Below are 16,192 nucleotides of genomic sequence, written 5' to 3' on the forward strand. Positions count from 1 at the left end.
TTGCATTTCCAGAAAAAGGAAAGTGAAGTAAAACAAAAGTTGTTTTTCATTTTATTACTCATCTTTACTTGGCAGAAAAGGCCAGACGTTCCTAAATTAGCAGTGTGGAACGGGGCTTGGAAAAGATCGGAAACACAGATAAGCAGAGTACTGACTATGTAGGAAAGCAGCCCTTGAAAGATAAATTTCCTGGTTCCTGACTCCACAAATGCAGTCTGAACTAAAGTCACACAACACATTGTCTCAGGTCCTGTGCAGATTCCAATTTAGTCTCACCCAAGACAAAACCCATGTGACCCCCTCTGACTGTAACCTTTTTCCTTCACAATTTTAGATTCATGTTCCTTAATTCTTGTCATTCTCAGTTTCCCTGTCAAAGCAAAGATTCGGTCAGGCTTGGGCTTTGACAAGTCTTACACATGCTGTCTTAACCATGGCCAGTTCATATGTGTAGCTGCCTTGCTGTGTCCAGAAGATACTGTATAGTTGTAGTTATCCATGACTCTGGCCCTTACACTCTTTTTACTCTTTCTTCCACAGCCATTGCTGTGCTTTTTGAAGTAGATATTACATTTTGTTCTGGACATTTGTCAGTGTCTTATTCTAAGAGTTTTGGCCAGTTGTGGATATCTGTATTGATTATAACCTACTGCAAATATGAGCTTCCATGATAAGGGTTAAGCAATGCCTTAATCTATGGGTATCATGGAAAATCATCAGGAGCTGTTTTAATGTTATGTCCTTTAGCAGAATAATTGTAGCAGATTCTCACCAGGGGGAAAACAAGCATAACCTAAAGTTATTGTTCAGATATGGTACTAAGTACGGATATCATCTTGTGGAACATTACTAAATCCAACCAGGAAGTAGTTGGTTACTACCATGATGTTCTTGTCACTATTCCATTGGTGACTGTATCTTATCTGTCAAGTCAATATTGTAGCTCACAGAGTTCATACCTGAATGTGATTAATGTTTCATTTTCTCCTCTGCTACTGTGTCTAGACCATTCCAGCACTGTGAAAGATAACCAATAGGGATGGAGTTTCTGGGTCAGCATCAGCTTGATTTCTCCATATTCTGTAACTCAGGAACGTGATATTTTCACTAATAGGATACTACTATCAAGTTTGGGAAAGTAACCAAAGCACTAACAGTGGCCTCAAAGGATCACGTTCATCACTGGCCAAAAAACTTATAAAATCTAAGTAATTCCTGGGTCTGGACTTTGATTTGTTACCTTGTAGTGTGTAGCAGGGGCATTGTTGCCCTAGTAGAGGGTATCTCCATCATCTTTTTTATCTCTGAGTACACATATTTAGGGAGTCTCTGCATTAGTTGGTTACACATGGCATTTTGAAATCTTTTAGTGTTATTTATCCCTCCTACTTTTACTCCCCTCCCCTATTCTCACCTCCCAGCTCAATTTAACTTTTCTTTGTCCTATTCTCTTTTAAATCCAATATTCCCTGTCTAGTAATTACCACTCCATGGCACCATAGAAATTTCAAAACCTGTGTTGGTATTTCCAATGGAATATGCATATCTGAAGGGTGAAAGCTAAAGTCTATCTACACATGAGAGGGGTCTCTGTCCCCTATTTCTGAATAATTTTTTCCAGCTCCATCAATTTCTCCATGAATTTTATAGTTTCTATTTTGTTAACAGATGAGTAATGTTCCATTCTGTAAATCTGCACATTTTCCTCATCCATCCATCAGTTGATGGGCATCTAGGTTGTTCCCATTTCTTGGGTATTGTGAGTAGAGCATGTGTGATGGATAAGCAATAGCTCAACATTAGGAGATGAAGTCATTTGGGAATATCACCATGTGTAGTACAACTGGATCATATAGTAAATCTGTGTTCCCTTTTTGCGGAGCTTTCACACATTACCTTAGTCACTTCCCCAGTGTGCCCTCACAACAGAGGGGACTGAGTGTTCTACTTCCCACCTCCACAACAGCATTTGTTGTCATTTGTGCTTTTGTTTCTAGGCACTCTGACTGGGGTGATACCAAATCTCAAAGTAGTTTTGAACTATGTTTTCCTGATAGATAACAATGTGGAAAATTTAAAAAGAATATTTCTTAGGCATTCGCAGGTCTTCTTATCAGAACTTTTTAATTTAGCTTATGTTCCATTTTTAGATTGGGTTGATTGTTTTCTTGATATTTATTTATTTATTTATTTTAGATTTTAGATTCTAGCCCCCTACCCATTACATAGCTGGCAAAAATTTTTCCAAGTTGTCTCTTCACTCAAGTGATATTGTTTTAAAAATATTTTGATATAGCATCTTTCTTTGTATACCATGTAGGTCTAGTATCCATGTAGGACTATGTAGTAAAGACTGATCTTGAGCTCCTGGTCATTTTCCTACCTCAGGCTCCTGACTACTGATATTACAGCAGGGAACCCCCATGTCTGCCTGGCTCAGAACCTCATTTGTGATTTTTGTGATACAGTCAACAGCTTAGAAACATTGGGTGTACATTAAATAGGCCCTGTGGATGGATATTGGGAGGGTATAAAGTGCCCAGACGAGGCAATTTCAATGTTTTTGAGTTACCATAAAAAATAACACACAGATCACTTATAACACCTGTTTTTAGGAACTCAAGTACATCCTAAGCTACTCTGTTGGGAGAACACAGAGTAGCATCTGGTCACAAGAGGCAAAGACCATCTCACAGCAACGAAGATACCTGCTATGGTCAATTATGTCATGGGAACTCATTTCCAAGGTAGTATTTTAGGTGAGTTTTGTTGTTGCTGTTTTCCCTGCAGAAAGTAGCAGATAAATTCCATTTTTTAGAATTTGGAAAACTAAAATAAGTACACCACACCATTGATATGTACCTATTCAGGTTTTCAATGGGTAATTGCCTTCAGTTTGGAAAATGCTGATTCAGTAATCACACATTTGCTAGAGGTTATGGCCATCATGGGCATAGCTGCACAAATAAAGACAGACAATGCTCCAGCATATATGTCTAAGAAAATGAATCAGTTTATGCTTATTATAATATAAAGCACATTACAGGTATCCACACAATCCTGCACATTAGGCATTTATAGAAAGAACAAATTGAACTATAAAGGATATGTTAAACAACCAGAAAGGTATGATACAGACCCCGAGAAATAAATTGCATAATGCTTTACTAACTTGAATTTTCTTAATGATAATGAGAAAAAACAGGGGTTTGAGAGAAAATGGATAATAGAAAAAACTTCTGAATTAAATCAGTCAGTGTATTTCAAGGATGTGTTGACCTCAGAATGGAAACCAGGAGATGTGCTATGTTGGGGAAAGGGATTTTCTCCTTGTTTCCACAGAAGAAAAGCTATCCATATCATCAAAATTAATCAAGATGTGATTTGAAAAGGAGAAACCACTTGATAAAGAGAAGTGACAGCTCATCCTCAGAGTTCACAACTTACAGGTTGTAGGGAAACCTAATAAGGTTTGGGGCAGGGTTCTGTTCTTGTCTTTGCAGGAAAGCATCCATCTTTGAAAAGACAAGAGACCTTGGACATCTATGCCTGAAGAAGAAAACATAGCTATCTATAATCACTAAGCAAAGAGAAATATGACTTATAATACCAGTATCCTCTGCAGAGTAACTCTATCTAATCTCACTATCTAAACATATATATTTCCCTACTTCTCAGTATAATTGTAGTTGAGACTCACTTAAAAATCAAAGCTAACTTTGGAGTTGGATGGTGGCTCTCCTTATCTAAATCCAGGTATGCTGTTACAAGAAAAAGTCAGAGTTTCTGTTTCATATCAGGAACGACCTGGTGTGTGTTAAAAAGAAGATAAAATCTAGGGACTAAGGTTATCAAAACTCTGCTCTCAAAAAATTTATTTTTCTCCCAACCATTTTCATCTCTATTGTACCTTTCTTTGAATATATGTCTATTGAAATTCAAACTTTCTGTTTTGCTATAATAATATTTAGGTTTTCTACAGTAAATAATAATTTTTTTCTACAGTAATCTTTGAAGTCTCCAGGAAGACTTCAGGAAGAAGATGGGGCCCATGACGATGATTCTACCTGGTTCATATGATGTCATTCAGTTGATAGCACCATTTGCACATCAGCTTTGGACTGCAAACTGCTCAGAACAATTTCAAGGTAGCTTGCTGAGATGACCCAGGCTCAGAGACTGCTCTAGCCAGGATTTTAGGCAAACCCTGCACTTTCCCATTACACAGAGACAGAACAAAAAAATAATACAGCTACCTCTCTCAGGATTTGACAATTAGTCAAAACTAATTTATTTCAGAACCCCCTAAGTGTATCATAGCCCCCCAAAAGCAGGATGCCAATTTAAAATATGATGTCTACATTCAACTAAAAGTTTTAAATGTTTACATTGTATTCAACTTTTGTATATTTTATACAAATTTTGTATATGTATACAAACTTGAGATTAATTTTGTTAGGAAAAACTGTACATATATTTCTACTCTTGCTCAAGTTACCTTTATAACTCATTTAACAATGTAATAGAAATTTATATTCTTTGAAAGTTATTATTGCCAACTGTTTAGTATAATAAGGAAATGCAGGTTAGTAATTAGTCACCTAGTATAATCAAACTTGTAGTCACATTAGGCATGTTTTCAAGGTCAAGCATTGATCTAGTTGCTTTTTAGAATCACCTGCATTTCCAAGAAGAGGAGAATGAAGTAAAACAACACCTGCTCATTGTATCAGCACTTCATTTCTTGGCAGAAAAAAAGCTGGACAGTCCTAAAATAACAATGTGGAATGCTCTTGGGAAAAGAATAGAAATTAAGAGTGTTGGTTGGGCGCCACTCTGTTGTAAAAGGATTGGCGGACTGCGTTCCTGCCAGGCTCCCACATGGCTAGCTTTACACCCGAAATAATTACACCGAAACTGTACTCTTTTAAACACTGCCTAGCCCATTATTTCTAGCCTCTTATTGGCTAACTCTCACATCTTGACTCAACCCATTTCTAATAATCTGTGTAGCACCACGAGATCATGGCTTACCAGGAAAGATTCAGCATGTCTGACCTGGCGGCTGGATCCATGGCGTCTGCCTGACTCTGCTTCTTTCTCCCAGCATTCTGTTCTGTCTACTTCGCCTATCTAAGCTGCTGTCCTATCAAAGGCCAAAGTAGTTTCTTTATTAATTAACCAATGAAAGCAACACATAGAAAGAAGACCCACCTACATTAAAGAGAGCAACTTTCTGACTAGAAAGATAAATTTCCTGGTCCCTGAATCCGCAAATGCAGCCTAAACTAAAGTCAGACAACACATTGTCTGAGGTGCTGTGCAGATGCCAATTATCAGATCACCCAAGACACAACCCATTTGACCCCCTCTGACTACAACTTTGTTTCTTCAAAATTGTGGATTCATGCTCATTGATTCTTGTCATTCTCAAATCCCCTCTCAATGCAGGAATTGAGTGTGATACAATGCAGGGATAGGTCTTACATATGCTGTCACAATCACTGTGAATTCATACGTGTAGTTTCCAGAAGACACATGACCTTGTGGTCATCCACTTTCGTTCTTGCACTCTTTTTAGCCTTTCTTCTACAACCGTTCCTCTGTCTTTGGAAGCAGAAATATGTATATTCCGTTTAGTTCTGGACATTTGTCAATGTCTTATTTTATACTCGCTGTACAGCTGTGCATAACTGTATTGATTATAATTTACTGCAAATATGAGATTCCATAATAAGTGTTAAGCAATGCCTTAACCAATTGGCATTATGGAAAATCATTAGGAGCTAGTTTAATGTTATGGCTCATAGCAGAATAACAGTAGTAGATTCTCACCAGGGTATATAACCAGAATAGCCTTAGGTTATTGTCCAGATATATTGGTACTAAGTATGTGTGTCATCATATGTAGTAATATTAAATCCAAGCAGGAAGTAGTTGGTTACTACCAAGATATTTTTGTCACTATTCCATTCTGTAAGATGCCTCATCACTCAAGTGATGGTGTCTTTTAAAAATAATTTGAGACAGCGTCTTCCTTTGTATCCCATGTAGGTCTAGTATCCCTGTAGGAATATGCAGTCTAGTCTGAACTTGAGCTCCTGGTGATCCTCCTGCCTCAGCCACCTGACTGCTGAGATAACAATTGCAAAGTCCTCTGTTTGCCCGCCTCAGAAACTCCTTCTTGATTTTGTGAGCCATCATACAGCTAACAGACATTGTGTGTACATTGAACAGTCCCTGTGGATGGAGATTGAGAGAGTGTAATGTGCCAAGACCAAGAAATTTCAATTTCTTTGAGTTTCCATGATAACTAATTTACAGATAACATATTGCAGCTATTTTTAGAAATCTACCTTCATTTTAAGAAACATTACTGGATAAACATTGAGTAATATCTGGTCACTAGCCAACACCAATGAAAACACCTGCTATTCAATTTCATTGTCTGAGCCCCTGAAGCTCATTTACAGGGTTGTAACTTAGATGGCTTTTGTTTCTGTTGTTGATGTTTTTCCTTAGGCTGGATCAGGCCCTGGAGCACTGTCTGCTCACAGTTCTTAAGAAAAATGAGAGCCATTCTGACAGTGGAGGAATGCAGGACTCCCAATGAACTCTCAGCCAAAATAACCAGGAGAGCTGCCTTTCCAGTCATTGCCGGGAATGGGAAACCAAAACTGCTTCTCTGTGCTGCTTGCAAGTCATAAACAGTGCACACACGGAATGTGGGAAGTCGGGGAAGCCATGGTGGAAGTTTGAGTGAACCTCCTTGCTCCATGTAGATACCTCATGATCCCTTCTTGTGTTACCCTTTCTCACCAACGTGCCCATCCTTCCTCCTCACCACAGTACATTCACCACCATGTTTTGTATTCTTCAAATTGTTCTTATGCAGCCAGACTTGTTTTGTATTGCAGTGGACAGTTGATGAGCCCGAATTTCTGTTTAATTTATCTCTAGCTCCCCAGTGCTGGCATCAGAGGCGCAATTTGTTGAGGAAGGCAGAACCAGGTCTCTCTGAACTCTACCAGCTGAACTACATTCCCAGTCTTACTCGTTGTTTCTTTTCAAAAATCTTAAAAATTAATACAAATATTTATTCATTTCATTGAGACAGGGTTTCTCTATTCACCCTGGCCATCCTGAAATTCAGTATGTAGACCAGACTGAACTCTTAACTCACAGAGATCTGCCTGGTCGTAGTCTCTGAGGGGTATATTACAAGCATGTGCTACCTCTACAGGATCATTAATCTCTAAAAATGAAATATTGAGGGTTGGAGCGATGTCTCAGTGGTAAAGCACTTGCTGTGCATGCCCGAGGACCTCACTTAGGATTGCCACACCCACTAAAGCCAGTGTGGTGAGGCGGGATCACTGTGCAGTCTTCTACCCAGCAACGGTTACTAGGGTCAATGAGAGACCCTGTCTTAAAAAATAATGTGGAGAGTGATAGAGGAAGGAAGCATACACTGACTGCTTCCCCACAGCCTCCACATGTACATGTATGATTGAGGGCACACATGTATACACACACACACACACACACACACAAATACAGCACACATACAAAAGTCAAATTTGAATTTCTAAAAATAGTAAAAGGTTTTTGTAAAATATACTAAAAAGGAAGAAAGTAATTTCTAGTCAAGGACATGAACAGAAAATGATTTCCATCCTCTAAGTCTGACTTAAGCCTTGCCTAACTGATGGAAAATAACAATGCATATACTCCGTACAGCAATCTCCTTTTATTGTTTGTTAAAGATCAGTTACTGAAATCCACTTATTTGTAGGATGGATTCATTTTCCACGTTTATCAGTGGGATCTAGAAACACAACCAGTGACAACCACTGTAGGACTCTATTGTACTACAAAGAGAACTAACTGCCTCACTTAGGCTTAGCAGTTACGTTTCAGAGTGGCATACTGGTTTAGTTGCCTCACTAGGCTTTTTGATGGGTTTAAATGCTATCAGTTGCTTATAAAAGGGCCTCTGACCTCAGGACACAAAAAGTTCCATTAGCTGTGTGACAGTGCAATTCTAATCATGCATGCAGAGAAATATAAGGACCACAGTGGTCTCTCAGCTGGCATCCCTTGGGTAAGACTGAAAGGCCATGAAGAGTTTCAGAAGAGACACAATGCTATGCACCTCACTGGACAGTAGGAGGCACTGCTGACTCACCTGATTCGAGGCATAAGCGATTGTAGTGAATGACTTATAAAGATGTAGAATGTTAGTGTGTGTTAGCATACTGTGGAAATACTCTGAGGAGATGCAATGCTTAAACCTCTGGTTTCTGATGTAGATTCTTTAAACCAAGGAGGAATCATGCTTAAACCTCTGGTTTCTGATGTAGATTCTTTAAACCAAGGAGGAATCATAATTAATTATAATATATTGTCCAGGCCTGCCATTTCTTACACACGGTGAGACGTGGCTCGACTAATAAAAACTCAGAAATAGATATTGGGGTTCACAATGAAATATCACTGTTTTATTATTACCACAAATTAATATTCAATATTACCACAAATATTAAAATTAATATTTGATATTACCACAAATGAAATATCACTATAGTGAGATGCTACAGTAGAAAGTTTAGTGCCATTCCATAGTAGGTATAGACACTTAGAGAGATTGACCTCTCTATATGCCATAAACAGATCCACCTGTCTCTCAGTTCTTCTATGGAGAAATCTGACTTGGACATGGGAGTGACTGCTTTCTCAATATTATATGCCTGTGCTGCAGAGACAGCTAAGTGGTTAAGAGCTTGTACTTTTCTGAAAGAGGATCCGAGTGTGTTACTGACACCACGTCAGGAAGCTCACAGCTGCTCTAATTCTAGCTCCAGGGATTTCTGATGCCTCTGACTGTCTCTGCACTTAATGCACATACTTCAATCCCTACCATACATATACATGATTGAAAATAAAGCAAATCTTTCTTTGAAAAGAGTATACTATTGAATGCCAACCCGCTCCCCGAGTGTTTCTTAAGTAGAATCTTTAAAACACCACTCAGTGACTCAAAGTGGTAAAGGTAGACGCTCCTCTGAGGGATTGCCAATTCTTCTTAGGAACACTGTCATTTTGTATTACAACTGAACAGATGACAGTACTTTTATGAATAAGCTGTCACTCTGCTATTTCTCTGCATTCAGCTGGAGAATGGGCATCTCTTAACTCTGCTACTAGTATTTCTTTATGCTTTTCAAAGTTTTTCTCACTATATTTCCCTTCTCCAACTCTGCTTCCCTTAAGTTCAGGTTCAGGGTAAACTGACATAGTGGTTGCTGTCAATCTGAGGGTGTCTTGGCTTGTAAGATACAAACCTTTGAATAACATCCCTATCCAGATCATTTGTCCTTTTGATGGAATCCTCCAAACATGGATGTCTATATAAGATTATTAAAATGAACTACAGGCTGTGATCCAGCTAGTCTAATAATATCTGTCTATCAATAGAAGGTCCAAGAATCCAGTTTAATGACTCATCTGGTCTTCTGTATACACTGAAATCCTGAAGAAGTAGGCTTTAATGCCAGAGAAGGGATAGACTTGCCACTGAGAGCAACAGGTGACTACAAAAAATTTCTTCCCTTCAAGTCCTTTATATAGACTGGCAGCAGAAGGTGTGGTCCAGATGAAACACCTATCTTCCCACTTAAAAAGGTCTAGATTAAAAGTTGGACTTCACACTTCAAAGGATTTAATTAATAAAAAAATCCCTCAATAATGTACCCAGCCACTTGAGTTTTAGTTAATTCGTGAATTCCTGAGATAGTCAACTTTTCAACCAAGAGTATTCACCACTGATTTTCATCCTCCTACAAATACAGCCATTTTAAGGAAGGGAAACAGAAAGTCAGCGTGACCCCAGGTTAGCATATCCTATATTTCTGATGTGGTAAATGAGTGAAGACTCTTGAACATTCTCAATGATACTTCTGACAACTCACCCCACAAACCTCACACCCCAGACCAGTTAGAATCTGATTCAGAAGCCAGAGAGCATAAGTGTCTGCAAATACCACTGTCTTTCAGAAAAAATTCTAGTGCTAGCATTTCTGGGTCTGAACAGGAAGAGACCGTCCGGCAGCAGTGACTCTGGTCCCCTGTAGACAGTGAAAACCATACGTTGAAAATGTGATCACCCAGAATATCAGAGAAACACTCTGTGAATATTGTTCTCCAGAGAAGGAGCAAGAAGAGAAAACTGAGCCTGAAAATCCATTTGTAGCCCAATGCTTCACCCAGGCTTCATTGGTCCTGGACTTGGAGGTTCAATAGCCTCAGTATCTACAGAAACAGAAGAGTTGGAAGTAAATCTTCACTCAAGAAGGTAGCATGAATTCCCTCAATCTTGCCTTGATAATCAAGAATTATCATAACCATAGCAAAGTCTACCACTGCCAGAATGCTTCTGGATTGGAGGTAGGCTAGGGTAGAACTCCAAGACTCCAAGAATAGACAATGTTAGCATATCGACTTAGAAATATTTTACAAAATAGATGAAATCTGTGTTGTTGTGGGGGTGTTAGTCACAGCTGACCATTCAGACATAGGTTTAAACCAATAAAATGTCTTTATTAGCTTACTGGAGACTACACTGGGTGTTCGGGATCCCAATGCAGTCCCAAACCTTTCTCACAGTTTTAAAGCACAAACCCACATTCTGGGTTGACATACTTAGTTAACAATTAGCCAGAAGTGGAATCACAGAAGCAGAAAAGCAAGTTTAGTACATTTAAGGACTTTCCTAGCATTGTGGATTTTGGTAAATCAGGCATTTGTTTTGATATTCGTATGAAATTTGTTGTGTTGCCTTTGTGCTAAGTTTTTTTTTTTTTTTGGCATGAATGGTACTTCCATCATGGTGTCAGATGTGTTAAGGTGACAGTGTTAAAATACATATGAAGACAGAGTACTTTAAAGACTTGGTGAATCAGATAGTTATAGAAATGTTGGCTGTAGTTATTAAAATGTTCAGTAGAAATCTAGCTGTGAGCCATGATGCTCAAATGAGAAATGGAGTTTCCACATATTAGTTGAAAAGTATGCAGGCTTCTACAAAGAAGAAGGTTTTAGGCATTCAATTTTCAGTCAAATTTTGTAAGCAAGTTTGAGATAGTTCCTGAGATTCTTTTTTGTGTGTGGTATGTATGCCTGTGTGTACGTGTGTGTTGTATGTAGATGGTATATTGTGTGTGGTGTATGTGCAAGTGTGTGTGTGCAAGTATGGGTGTGTTTCTTCATGCATAGAAATCAAGAGACGATGGCAGTTATCTTATTATTTTATGTTATTCCTTATTTATTTGCAAATATCTCTTGGTGTAGGAGGGTCTTCTTTCTATGTGTTGTTTTCACTGATAAATAAAGAAGCTGCCTTGGCCTTTTGATAGGGCAGCCTTTAGGTGCAGCGAAGAAGACAGAATAGGATGCTGGGAAGAAGGCAGGCTGAGAGAGCCACCATGGAGCCAGCCACTAGCTCAGACATGCTGAATCTGTCCTGGTAAGCCACAGTCACGTAGTGATACACAGATTTAATAGAAATGGGTTAATCAAGATGTGAGAGTTAGCCAATAAGAGGCTAGAAATAATGGGCTAGGCAGTGTTTAAACGAATACAATTTCTGTGTAATTATTTTGGGTTAAGCTAGCCAGTTGGTGGGACATGGCCTGTTTCTCCTCACTACAGTCTCTCATTGAATCTGGGGCTATGATAGTGGCCAGAAAGCCTTGGCATATCCCCTGTCTTCATCCCTACCCCAGAGTGACCACACCTGGCTTCTACCTTGTTGCAGTTAATCTTTGCCCTCAAGTCCTCATTATTTTGTGGCAAGCACTCCAACCTGAGCCATTTCTTCAGCCTAGTTTTTGAGATTTCTGAGGGATGTAAAAGTGTTATTACCTCAACCATGTGAGAAAGATGACTACAATGACAAAAATGTTGAGAGGAAAAACATTGGAAGTATGCTAATGTCATTACGATAGGAAAGTCACCAAGAAGGCTCAGTAGATTAAGACTCTTGCCTCTATGCCTGATCTACTGAGCCATATCCCAGAAGCCACATGGTGGAAGAAGAGAATCCACTTGTTATGCATTCTTTTTATCAGCAGCCTATGCAAGTGATGAGTGTGCATTGTAAACCTGAGGACTATTTCGTAAACATAAAACTATGAGATCATAAGGTAGAAATAGAAAGTAGTATATTCTCATTTAATAAAAAATGTGCAAGGAAAGGAGACTCCCCCCTAACAAAGAACAGGCATGAAAACAGAAAATTGGTAGACTAAGTATAACCATATTAATACAATATAAAATATAAATAGTTTAAGAGGTCCAATTAAAATATCAATTTTTAGCCAGGTGGTGGTGCCGCACACTTAAAGGCAGAGGCAGGCAGATCTCTGTGAGTTCGAGGCCAGTCTGGTCTACAAGAGCTAGTTCTAGAACAGGCTTCAAAGCTACAGAGAAACACTGTCTTGAAACAAACAAACAGAATCAACTTTTTGAAATGTATTAAAGAAAAACAATCAAGACTGTTTCATGCCCAATCTACAATAAAATCACTTTAAATGCAAGTGTATATCAGGTTCAATTAAATATAGAGCAAATATACCAAACAAATATAGCAAATAAAAAAGTAAATAGATGCCACTGCAGGTAAAGACTATAAAGGATCAAGATTGATAAATGTGAAAACCACAATGAATTCCATCATGTTGAGGAATTAATAAGTGCATTTATTATCACTTATCATAAATGCAGAGTTAAAGCAATGCAAGCTCATTTCTCGGCAGTTCTGGACTGAAAAGTCTGACCCAAGTGTCTCAAGTAAAGTGTTGGCTGGATTCTCTTTCTCTTTGAAATTTTCTTCCAGGAGAATTCATCTGCTTGCTTTCCCACCTTTCAGAGAGCACCAAGGTTTTGGGTGTGATTCCTTTCATCATCTTAAATTGTGCATGCTGGAATTGGCAACCATTTTTTAGTTTTCAGGGCCCACTCAGATCCCTTTTGTTTCCCTCCTCTACAAGTTGGAGCATGTTATGGTTGAGGCTCAAGTATGTCCAAAGCAAAGTCCATTGTGCACCGGCATGGTGCCGTTGGCACATAGTAGAACCGCTAAGTAGTGGGACCTCTTAAGAAGGTTTGGGATCACAAGGGGTATGCTGTTGAAGGGACACTGGGACCTAGGCCTATTTCTCTTTCTCGCCTTTGCTTATAACCCATGAGCTGAGTGTGCGTATGTGTGTGTGTGTGTGTGTTTTCCTTTCATGTGTTCTCCACTTCGATGTACTACTGCAGATTAATAGCAATGGGGCTATATAATCACAGACCACAGACACTGAAGCTGTAAGTCAAGAGATAGTCTTTTTTTTGCATGATGATTATCTCTGATATTTGTTAAACTAACACTAATTTTGCTAACATGAGACCTCTTGGTTTATAGTATGATAATCCAGAAACATCTGCTTATTTCAAGGAAATAAACAAATTTAATCCCATGGTCATCTTAAAGGTTGCTTTTCATTTGACCGGATATGTTTACTAGTTTCACAGATAAAAAAAATGCAGGCATATTCCTTTTAGTGTGCCTGTACAATAAGATAATATGGTAAAATATCTAGTTCATACCTGACAGTAAATTGGAAACTTGATTAAATCAGCAGTTCTCTGCGTGGTATCCAATTTCAAAATGATTTCAGAGGAAGTAGACTACCTAAACAGCTTTTTGTATAGTAAAAAATTCATTAGTAAAACTCCAGGCCCAGAAATGTTTGCTCCTTTGAGATGTGTTTTAGTTTTTATATTCTCTTGGTTTAATTTTGGTAAATCATATGTAACAAGAAGTTTCTCCATTTTTCTTCTAGATTTTCCCATTTTTAGAATATATGTTTTCAAAACACTCCTCAATAACTCAACTTTCTCTCAGTGTCTATTATCATGTTAATCTTTTCATGTCTAATTTTATTAATTTTCATTTCCTATTTTTTTTGGTTAGTTTGGCCAAAGGTTTATCAATTTTGTTTATCACTCAGAAAAATCAAATCTTTGTCTTCTTGGTGTCCCCAACATCTGGTGAATATATGTTTACAATTGTTAAATATTCTTGGCAAATTATTACTTTCTTAACGTAGAGTAGCTTTTATAATCTCTTCTGATTAATGTTGGTTGGAAGTTAATTTTATCAGGTGGTGAAATAATAGCTACTCCAGGTTATTTTCAGTTTCTGTTTACTTGATAGACACCACACCCACCATATTTTGATTACGGACCTATGGGTATCTTTATCAGTAAGGAGTTTCTTTCTTTTTTTAAAATTTACTTATTTATTTATTAATAAAAATTTCCACTTTCTCCCCTCCTCCCAATACCCTCCCATTCCCCCCACTCCTCCCTCTCCAGTCCTAAGAGCAGTCAGGGTTTCCTGCCCTGTGGGAAGTTCAAGGTCCTCCCTCCTCCCTCCAGGTCTAGGAAGGTGAGCATCCAAACAGACTAGGATCCCAAAAAGCCAGTACATGCAGACGAAACAAGAACCAGTGCCATTGTCAATGGCTTCTCAGTCAGCCCCATGTCAGCCACATTCAGAGAATCCGGTTTGATCACATGCTCGTTCAGTAACAGTCCAGCTGGCCTTGGTGAGCTCTCATTCGATCAGTCCCCATGTATCAGTGAGTGAACGCACTCCTTGCGGTCCTGACATCCTTTTTCATGTTCTCCCTCCTTTTGCTCTTCATTTGGACCTTGAGGGCTCAGTCCAGTGCTCCAATGTGGGTCTCTGTCTCTATCTCCATTCAACATTGGATGAGGGTTCCCTCTGATCCTGCCTTCCTTGCTCACGTTCTCCCTCCATCTGCTTCTCATTTGGACCTAGGGAGTTAAGTCCAGTGTTCCAATGTGTGTCTCTGTCTCTATCTCCATCCATCGCCAGATGAAGGCTCTATGGTGATATGCAAAATATTCATCAGTATGGTTATGGACCAAGGCCAATTCAGGCACCCTCTCCTCTGCTGCCCAGGGAACAATCTGGGTACCTCTCCTTGGGCCTGGGAACCCCTCCAGAATCAAGTCTCATGCAAACCCTAAAATGGCTCCCTTAGTTGAGATATATACCTCCCTGCTCCCATAACCATCCTTCCTCCCTCCCCCCTCATCCCATTCTCCCAAGCTATCCCAATCGTCCCCCTCTCTCTTCTCTCTAGCCCTCTCCCCTTACTTCCACCCCTTCACCTCCCGTGCACCCAAGTTTGCCTGGCAATCTTGCCTACTTCCAATATCCAGGAGGATAACTATATGATTTTCTTTAGGTTCACCTTCTTATTTAGCTTCTCTAGGATCACGAATTATAGGCTCAAAGACCTTTAATTAAGGCTAAGATCCACTTATGAGTGAGTACATACCATAGTCCTCTTTTTGGGTCTGGGTTACCTCACTCAGTAAAGCATTTTCTATTTCCATCCATTTGCATGCAAAATTCAAGATGTCATTGTTTTTTTACTGCTGAGTAAAACTCTAATGTGTATTTGTTCCAAACCTTCTTTAACCATTCTTCTATTGAGGGGCACCTAGGTTGTTTCCAGGTTCTGGCTATGACAAATAGCGCTGCTATGAACATAGTTGAACAAATGCTTTTGTAGTACGATAGGGCATCTCTTGGGTATATTCTCAAGAGTGGAATTGCTGGGTCCTGAGGGAGGTTGACTCCCAGTTTCCTGAGAAACTGCCACACTGATTTCCACAGTGGCTGCACAAGTTTGCATTCCCACCAACAATGGTTGAGTGTTCCCCTCACTCCACATCCTCTCCAGTATAGGCTATCATTGGTGTTTTTGAGTTTAGCTAATCTGACCGGTGTAAAATGGCACCTCATAGTTGTTTTGATTTGCATTTCCCTGATCGCTAAGGATGTTGAGCATGACCTTAAGTGTCTTTTGGCCATTCGAAGTTCTTCTGCTGAGAATTCTCTGTTCAGATCAGTACCCCATTTTTTTAAATTGGGTTAATTAGAGTTTTAGTGTCTAGTTTCTTGAGTTCTTTGTATATTTTGGAGATCAGACCTTTGTCTGATGAGGGGTTAGTGAAGATCTTCTCCCAGTCAGAAGGTAGCCTTTTTGTCTTACTGACAGTGTCATTTGCTTTACAGAAGCTTCTCAGTTTCAAGAGGTCCCATTTATCC

The sequence above is a fragment of the Myodes glareolus genome, chromosome 13, assembly GCF_982192425.1.
Source record: "Myodes glareolus chromosome 13, mMyoGla1.1, whole genome shotgun sequence".
Lineage (NCBI taxonomy): Eukaryota > Metazoa > Chordata > Mammalia > Rodentia > Cricetidae > Myodes > Myodes glareolus.